The sequence below is a fragment of the Lathyrus oleraceus genome, chromosome 5, assembly GCF_024323335.1.
Source record: "Lathyrus oleraceus cultivar Zhongwan6 chromosome 5, CAAS_Psat_ZW6_1.0, whole genome shotgun sequence".
Classification (NCBI taxonomy): domain Eukaryota; kingdom Viridiplantae; phylum Streptophyta; class Magnoliopsida; order Fabales; family Fabaceae; genus Lathyrus; species Lathyrus oleraceus.
The window spans coordinates 268,928,039-268,937,415 of NC_066583.1; positions in this window are offsets into that span (position 1 = coordinate 268,928,039).

Below are 9,377 nucleotides of genomic sequence, written 5' to 3' on the forward strand. Positions count from 1 at the left end.
AAAGGGTGTACATTAGTACAGGGTGTAATAACTGTCTTGCTGTATGTACAATGTTAGATCAGATGTCATGACTTGAGGTAGAACATCTGAATTCTGACTACACCAGAATTTCAATTGGTATCAGAGCAGGCATCCTGTTCTGTCTCTGGATGAGATCCATGGGTGATACTTTCTGGTAGCTGGCAAGGAGTTATGTTAGTACTGAAGCTGGAACCTGGGTAAGGTTCTGAAATTCCCTGAATGGTCCCTTGAAGTAGGTGGATGGACTGTTCATAACAGGAATGGTGTGTACCTGTCTCTGGAGATTGGCAATTGGGCTGAGTGTGAGACAGCTGTGCCAGTACTTAAGCACATTCAAACCTGGTATGGTCTTGGAGGCCAATCTGGTGAAGTGTGTGTTCACAGGTTGAGTTGTATTATGATTTCCGCTGCATAATACCTGGCAGAACTCAAACTCTGATGTAGTTTCCCCTCATGTGGATGAAAGGCTGCTGTGTTCAAGATCTCATCATAATCTACTGAAGATGTCAAAGATACTTGAGTCTCCTCAAGTCCACTCATCATGACGTTCTCACTTCAGGATGGTAAGAGTCACTTAATTACTGATTCTCTTACTCTCTTGAGTAGTGTATATGAAGACCTTGAAGACCTTCAAGGAAGGTTTGTTCCAAGGAGGTGGAACCAATGTTCTATGTGATGTTAGAACATGTTGTTCAACAAGTATGCAGCTACTGGTTGAAGAGCAGATGTATTAGGGCTCAAACAAAGGGATAATTCTGTTTGGAACCTACTCCTGACCTGGAAGAGGAGACATCTGTGTGTGCTAAGTTGACAAGGGCAGAGTCAACTGGGTGTGAGCTCAAGAAGGTCATCCCGAGAAGTTGAGCTGGTTGAGATGTGACATTGTGCAATCTCCTGCTGTTAGGCATCTTCCTGCAATTTGATCAGGATTGGATAGTTGTTCCCTGAAGTACTATGATGTGTTGGAAGACAAGCCTCCTGGATGTTAGCAGTCAATAATGGGGTAACCTGATTGTGATATCATTTAAGGGGGTTGGAACCATGAATCTTGTTATTCAAACACCACGTTCAGAAGTGGCAGTTCTTACTAGGAGTGAGAATATGAAGATTCAGAGGTTGGTTGAGGTAATATGCTCTGGCAATGCATATCTACTATTGACTGGTGTGTGTCTCACAAGTACTTATGATCAGCTGAAGCCTGATTGGTGTGATTGGAGGAGTTAGTTGCCACTGGTAAGGGATGGTGGATGTCATGTTGAGACATTTGTGTACAATGCATGGATATTGGTGTGGAGTTTCCATGATTGTTGATTTGAGGGGGAGTTTTGGTCAACCCCCTCACGCTTGGTCAACCTAGGGTCAGGTTGGCTGTTGACCTGTGTCACATGGGTTCTGGTTGATGTGTGACACATTTGCAAGGAAGGATTCATCTCTCTCATTCCTAAGGGTGAATCTAATCTGGAAAGAGTCTCAAGACTGTTGAGGTGCTTGCAAGCAGAAGATGTTGACACAAAAAGAGTACCTTCAAAGTATTCTTATGGTGGAAGTATCTGAAAGGATAATTGGGAAAGGATTTAAGATCAATGTCTACTTGTGTCAAGTACAAGTATTTAATTGATTATCCTTGGAGCTCAAGACAACTGATGTTCTTAAAGATGCTGGAACATCTCTTCTTCAAGACCCTGTGCAGAATCACAGGAAGGATAGTACATTGGCTTTGATCTGTCTCTTTGGTGGCAGCAAAAGCGTATGATCTCTGAAAAGGTTTCCTGGCAAGAAACATGTTCAGGCCTGGTGTGTACAAGAAGAAGAAGACATCATAGTCTTGATGGTGGTTACTTGGATCAGTTTATTTCTGATCTAGGTAAGGAAGTGCATTGGCTAATGCACACTGTGGAGTCAAGAACTAGTGACAGCAGTCTTGACATCATGGAAACAGCCCTGCTTTAGGAAGAGGAATCCTTGGCATAGCTGAAGGGTTAGTTTCTGACTGGTCCTTCTGAAGACTCATACATCAGAGTGTCTGATGTCTTTGGAGAAGAAGCAGGGATTCATCAAGGTGTGATCTTGGATGACTTAACTGCAAACCTGCAGGATGGAGGTTGTTTACTCAAACTTGGTTCCACAATCAAGTCTATGAGAACATTGAACTCTTGTTCTGTGAAGGGAGGAAGTTCTTTCAAAGTGGCAGAAGAAGGAGCTGAATTCAACAGCTAGATGTCAAAACACAATGTTGTGACATTTGGTTCAACATCAGACGCTTAGTTGGTGAAGTGGCACATCAACTTGAGATAGAAAGGTCTACAGGGTTGTAGATTGGATACTTCAAAAGCTTGAAGTTCTATTCTTACTTGGAAGGTCAGAATATCTTTGGGAGAAGTCTGATAAATTTGGGGAGGTCAAAAAGCAGCATTTGACCTTTTCATGTGAGGATTCATGAAGGAGGTAATCAACCAGTGGCATTTGGTCTATCTCAGAAGTGAGTTCTAAGAATCAAGATAATCAACATATGGCAGCAGATTATTCTTGAGTAAGGTCTGAGACTAATTACTTTCGAGTAGAAAAGTAGGAAGTTGAAGACAAAAGGAGGGGCTTCCATTCATCCCTTGGAGCTTGTGGTAGAAGTTCTGATCTATCTATGGAAGACTGTCTCTGGTAGTGGGATGAGAGTGTATATATCCCAAAGTATGTCTGGATTCCTCTGGCCCAAGATGAGGACTCAGTAATATCTGAAGTCTATCAGATAGTGCTCCCTGTGATGCTGTGAAGGAAGTCTCAGCTGATGTTCAAACATCTTGTGAAGTGATCTTCTGTTCTGGTTAGAAGAGAAATTGACACAGAGTGTGGATGTGTTCAGCCAAGAGGGTTGGACAGAGGGTGCGCTCTTGAAGACATGAAGATGCGTCTTATGTTTTCCTTTCATCAAGTGGTCTGGAATCTCTTTGAATCAGGAAGTATGTGAAGGTCCAACCTTGGGGTGTTGGATATGATCATGTGTGACCTTCAAGAGAGTAGGTTGTCCATGACAGGGGGAGTTGTGCCTTTGTGCTGCAAGCAATCACCAAGCTTGTGGCCTGTGTGTTCTCAGATGACAAGGCAGTTATCAGGATGCTGTGATGTGAGCAGAAGAATGTCTGACCGGATGTCATGACATTGCCCTGGACATTGCTGTTAATTCCTTCTGAATTTTCAAGTCATTAGGAATTATGAGGGTGATGTGGCTAAGTCTGATAAACCAGAATAAGACTGATGGCTACAGCTGTGTGGTACAGGGGGAGTAACCATCAACTGAAGTGTGGAAAGTTGGCTGTAGCAGTGCTAGGTGTCTGGAGGTATGACAGAGGTCAAAGTGAATACTGGCTGAATGCAGGAATGTTAAGACATCGCGTGCAACGTGTCTGACTGCATATATGGAATGGTCTCCATGCACTGGAACGACTGTTTTGGAAAAGAAACAGTCAAGAGCTATAAAAGGTATTCAAAGATAGTCTGAGATTTTGTTGGTGATTCTCTGACTGTTTCTCAGCAAAAATAAATGCATCTTGACCAAGCATTTATTTCTACCGGAAATTCCTAGGCACAGGCAGGGCTATTTAAAGGATGCAATAGCCCTCTTCCTCTCACAAGAAAAACACTCCATTCTCAGAATCATGGGGTATGTTAAGGTTTGGGCAAGCTGCGCCTGGATCTGGTTTTGTGAGGGCTTCCTTTACAAATGTTTAGCTAAAAAGGGGGAGAGAAATATAGTCCTGGGGATGAGAATGTACCAGAAGAAAGCCAACTGTGGATGTGGCAGCAAACAGAAGTTGGCATCAGGCACAAAATCCACCAGCTGGGGTTTCCACTTGTGTCTTGTGATCTGAGTTAAGAAGACAGTTGTGCCTTGTGATCTGAGTTACATTGTCTATGTACTCAGCATTACATATTCTTCTGGAAGCTCTCCGGGTGAGGGGAAGGGTTCTGGCACAACTGAGTAGTGTCCCTCTTCTTCCTCATGTACACCAACATTGGTGTTCATGGTGGGGGAGATAATAACAGAGGATTATTTGTTTTAGCTAAAATTTGCCAAAGGGGGAGATTGTTAATACCTCAGGATTGGCATTAATTTTAGAAAACAAATAATGTAATCACCTCTGTTGTTTTAATATGTTGGGTTGAAGAAATTCAACATCTGGACCAACATGTCATGTACGATGTCACGACGTCAGGTCTGTGACATCGCACATGTGTAGAAGACTGAATTAATTAATTCAGTATATGTCAAGGGATCAGCAAGGATATCTGGTGAATATCCTAACTCCCTTGTGGAGGACTTGAAGACTAATTCAGAATATATATAGGCTCAAAATATGGAGATATATATGGAGAGAGATTAGGAACTTGAAGACCTTGTTTGTAGCAGAATTTTTCTGCTGAAGTTGCAACAGCAAAGAACAAGTCTGCTGCAACTTTCTGAAGGCCCAAATCCAGTTGGGTGATTAGGTTATAAATAGCTGATTGTAATCTAGTTTTTGTAAGCCTCTTAGAATGAATTTTTAGGGGTGTGTGTAAGGTAAACCTCCCAATCTGTGGGAAGGTTACCATGTGTCTCTCAGTGGTAAACCTGAGAGTGTTTGTTACTCAAAGCCTGTAGGCAAGAGTAATTATGTTCTTGAATGAAGCTGTGAAGCAAGTTCAAGGTGTTTGCACATTACATTGTATTTGTAGTGATAGGAATGGAAACTGGAGGTTTCTATCTAGGAGTTCCTAGGTATAGATTGCATTGGGTAGGGATTAAGTGAGGAGTTGTAAACGGGGGAGTTTAACTCTGAATTGATACTACTAATAGTGGATCTTCTTCCTGGCTTGGTAGCCCCCAGATGTAGGTCATGTTGGACTGAACTGGGTTAACAATTTCCTGTGTTTGTTTACCTCTGCATGTTATAATCATGTCTGCCATAATTCAGGTTGTGTTACAGTCTGCCAATCAAGTTAATAACAAACCTGATACATAGCCTTCTGTTGGAATGTCAATCAGAATGTTTTGACATTCATCAACAACAGCACATACTGTTTAATAAGCTGATGAATTCAGTTCAGTATGTAGTGAAGTCTGGTTTTCAAAAGCATATCAGACAAGGCCAAAAGAGCTGTGGGAAACTGTCAAACTGGATGTCTTGACAGTTCTTCCAGTAAGCTGATACTGAAGTAGAGACTGGTTGGTCTTTTACAGTACAACAAATTTAGCAGTCTGTGTTCAGGAACTAAACAGACTGAGCATATGGTTCTGGGCTTGGATGTCAGACGGAATGTTGTGACATTCATTCCTGACAGCATATGCTATATTGTTGGATGGTTAGTTTTTCTGTTTCAGGATTTTTCTCAGGCTATTCTTCAGGAATCCACCAGCTGTTCTAAAATCTAGGAAACTAACAACTAAGCTACAATTAATGAACCTAACAAATAATCTATTTGTTAGCTCCTTAATAAGTGGAGATTAGTTTAACTTGTTACAACCTTTAATCTAGGAAATACAAGTACATGACCAACAAACTGGAACAATGTAACAGATGATGTTCAAAACAGGATTGAGACATCATGATGACAACTGTGCAGGAAAACAACAGTGGTGAATGTTATGGTGCACATAACTAGGTGTTCCTCCATTCTAGGATGACATAGAATGAGAGGATGTGACACTGAAAAAAAAAATAAAAAGGGTGTACATTAGTACAGGGTGTAATAACTGTCTTGCTGTATGTACAATGTTAGATCAGATGTCATGACTTGAGGTAGAACATCTGAATTCTGACTACACCAGAATTTCAAATATCTTATTAACTTAATTAAATAATCCTCTTATTTAATTCGGGGTGTTACAACTCTCCCCTACTAAAAGAGTTTTCGTCCTCGAAAACATACCTCAAGCAAATAACTCCGGATAAGACTCCCTCATCCGACTCTCAAGTTCCCATGTCATGCTTTCGCCCGCAGCTCCCAACCAAACGACTTTAACCAACCCAATCTCTTTTCCTCGAAGAGTCTTTGTTTCACGATCTTCAACTCGCACAGGCTTTGTCTCTACTGTTAAATTATCTCGCACTTGCACATCATCCATACTAACCACATGAGACGGATCTGAGATATACTTCCGAAGCTGCGACACATGGAATACATCATGCAAATTCGAAAGATTAGGTGGTAACGCCATCCGATAAGCAACTCTTCCAACCCGTTCTAAGATTTGATACGGACCAATGAAGCGAGGAGTGAGCTTTTTAGACTTCAAAGCCCTCCCAACTCCGGTCACAGGCGTGACTCTCAAAAACACATGGTCACCAGCTTGAAATTCTAAATCCTTCTTCCGCTTGTCATGGTAACTCTTCTGCCTACTCTGAGAAGCTTTCATCTTCTCCCGGATAAACTTCACTTTCTCGGTAGTTTCTCGAACTAACTCTGGTCCAAGTACTACACTCTCACCAGATTCGTGCCAACACAACGGAGTTCTACATCTACGACCATATAATGCTTCAAAAGGCGCCATTCCGATACTAGAATGGTAACTATTATTGTATGTGAACTCGATCAATGGAAAATAAGTGTCCCACGAACCTCCTTGTTCAAGAACACAAGCTCTCAGTAAATCCTCCAATGACTGAATAGTTCTCTCAGTTTGGCCATCAGTTTGAGGATGATATGCCGAACTCAACCTCAACTTAGATCCCAACGAATCTTGCAGACTTTTCCAAAATCCCGATGTAAACCTCGGATCTCTGTCCGACACAATACACAGAGGAACACCATGCAACTTTACAACTACTCGGATGTAAATCTCTGCCAACTTCGCAATTGGGTAAGTGATGTTAATAGGTATGAAGTGAGCCGACTTCGTGAGCCTATCAACGATCACCCAAATCGAATCATGCCCTCGTAAGGTAGCAGGCAGCCCCGTTACAAAGTCCATAGAAATGCTATCCAATTTCCATTCTGGAACTTCCAACGGTTGCATCAACCCAGCAGGCTTCTGATGCTCAATCTTCGACTTCTGACAAGTTAAGCACGCATACACAAAACGAGCCACATCTTCTTTCATTCCGGGCCACCAAAATAATTTCTTTAAATCCTGATACATTTTAGTAGCTCCTGGATGAATACTCAAGCTGCTTCTATGACCCTCCTCTAGAATACTTCTCTTCAAAATTGCGTTGTCAGGAATACAAATTCTTTCCCCTAATTTCAACACACCTCTCGCATCAACCGTAAAGTCACTTTTCTCTGATTGACCACAACGATTAAGGATATCTACTAATTTCACATCCAATTTCTGTGCCTCTCGGATACTATCCATAAAATCATTATTAATCTTTAGCATTCCTAGCATCACACTCTGCGGTGTTACTTCGCAAACCAAACTCATATCCCGAAATTGCTCAATTAATTCCAACTCCTTAATCATCATTACTGACACATGCAAGGTCTTTCTACTTAAAGCATCGGCCACAACATTTGCTTTTCCTGGATGATAATTTAAACCGAAATCATAATCCTTAAGCAATTCGAACCACCTACGTTGTCTCATGTTCAGCTCTTTCTGATCAAATAGATACTTTAAACTTTTATGATCGCTGAAAACTTCGAATCTGGAACCATAAAGGTAATGCCTCCAAAGTTTTAGCGCAAACACTACAGCAGCAAGTTCAAGATCATGCGTAGGATAGTTCTTTTCATGAATTCTCAACTGTCGCGACGCATAAGCAATTACTTTATTATTCTGCATGAGCACACCTCCCAAACCCATCAATGAAGCATCACAGTAAATTATAAACGGTTCCCCCGGATTTGGCAAAGTCAAAACCGGCGCCGACGTCAATCTCCTCTTTAATTCATTAAAACTCTCTTCGCACTGAACATCCCACACGAAAGCTTTACCTTTGCAAGTTAATTTAGTCAACGGAAGTGCTAACTTAGAAAATCCTTCAATAAATCTTCTATAATATCCAGCTAATCCCAAAAAGCTCCTAATCTCGGTAACCGACTTAGGAGTTTCCCATTGCAATACAGCTTCTACCTTGGAAGGATCTACTGCAATACCTTTTCCTGAAATTACATGGCCGAGAAAACTGACTTCTCTTAACCAAAACTCACACTTGGACAACTTCGCATACAATTTCTTATCTTTCAAAACCTCCAATACTAATCTCAAATGTTCCTGGTGCTCTCCTTCGGACTTAGAGTAAATCAAAATATCATCAATAAATACTACCACAAAATGATCCAGATAAGTATGGAAAATACGATTCATGTATTCCATAAATACTCCCGGCGCATTAGTCACACCGAAAGGCATCACAGAATACTCATAATGTCCATACCGAGTTCTGAACGCTGTCTTCTGGATGTCTTCATCTTTCACTCTGATCTGATGATAGCCCGATCTCAAATCAATTTTACTGAACACACAAGCACCCACTAATTGGTCCATCAAATCATCTATCCTCGGTAGTGGATACTTATTCTTGATCGTTACTTTATTCAATTGTCTATAATCAATACAAAGCCTCATGCTACCCTCTTTCTTCTTTACTAGCAACACTGGAGCTCCCCACGGCGACACACTTGGTCTTATAAACTTCTTCTCAAGCAAGTCTTCCAATTGCTTCTTTAATTCATACAATTCAGATGCCGACATTCTATACGGTGCCATCGAAACAGGCCTAGTACCAGGTACCAGATCAATAGTAAATTCAACTTCCCTCTCTGGCGGCACACTAGGAATTTCATCAGGAAAAACTTCAGGGAATTCTTTCACCACTAACAGTTCCTCTATCTTAGCTTTACTTTCAACCGACAACGTCGCCATCAAAGAAAACATCTGAGCTCCCTCCTTCATCAATTTTCGCAATTCTCTGAAAGGTAATAAGTCAACTCCTTCCTCTTCAGGAGTGGAAAACCTCACCGACTTATGATGACAATTTATATGAACATAATTATACTCTAACCAGTTCATACCAAGAATGACATCCATCCCATCCAACTGCAAACATACTAAATCAACATAGAAATCTCTATCGAAGATCGACAAAGGACATTTTAAACATACCAAAGAAGTAGTTACTGATCCCTTAGCTGGGGTCTCAACAATCAATTCACCATCCAAAGCGGACAATTTTAAACCCAGTCTTCGAGCACAGTTAGCAGAAATAAAACAGTGGGTAGCACCGGTATCAATAATAGTAATTAAAGGAGTACCATATATGAAACATGTACCTCGGATAAGTCTGTCCTCACAGGAGGTTTGAGTTCCGGTCAATGCGAACACCTTCCCAGTCTGAGATTTCTTTGGCTTCTGACACTGACTTCCAATATGCCCTTCTTCG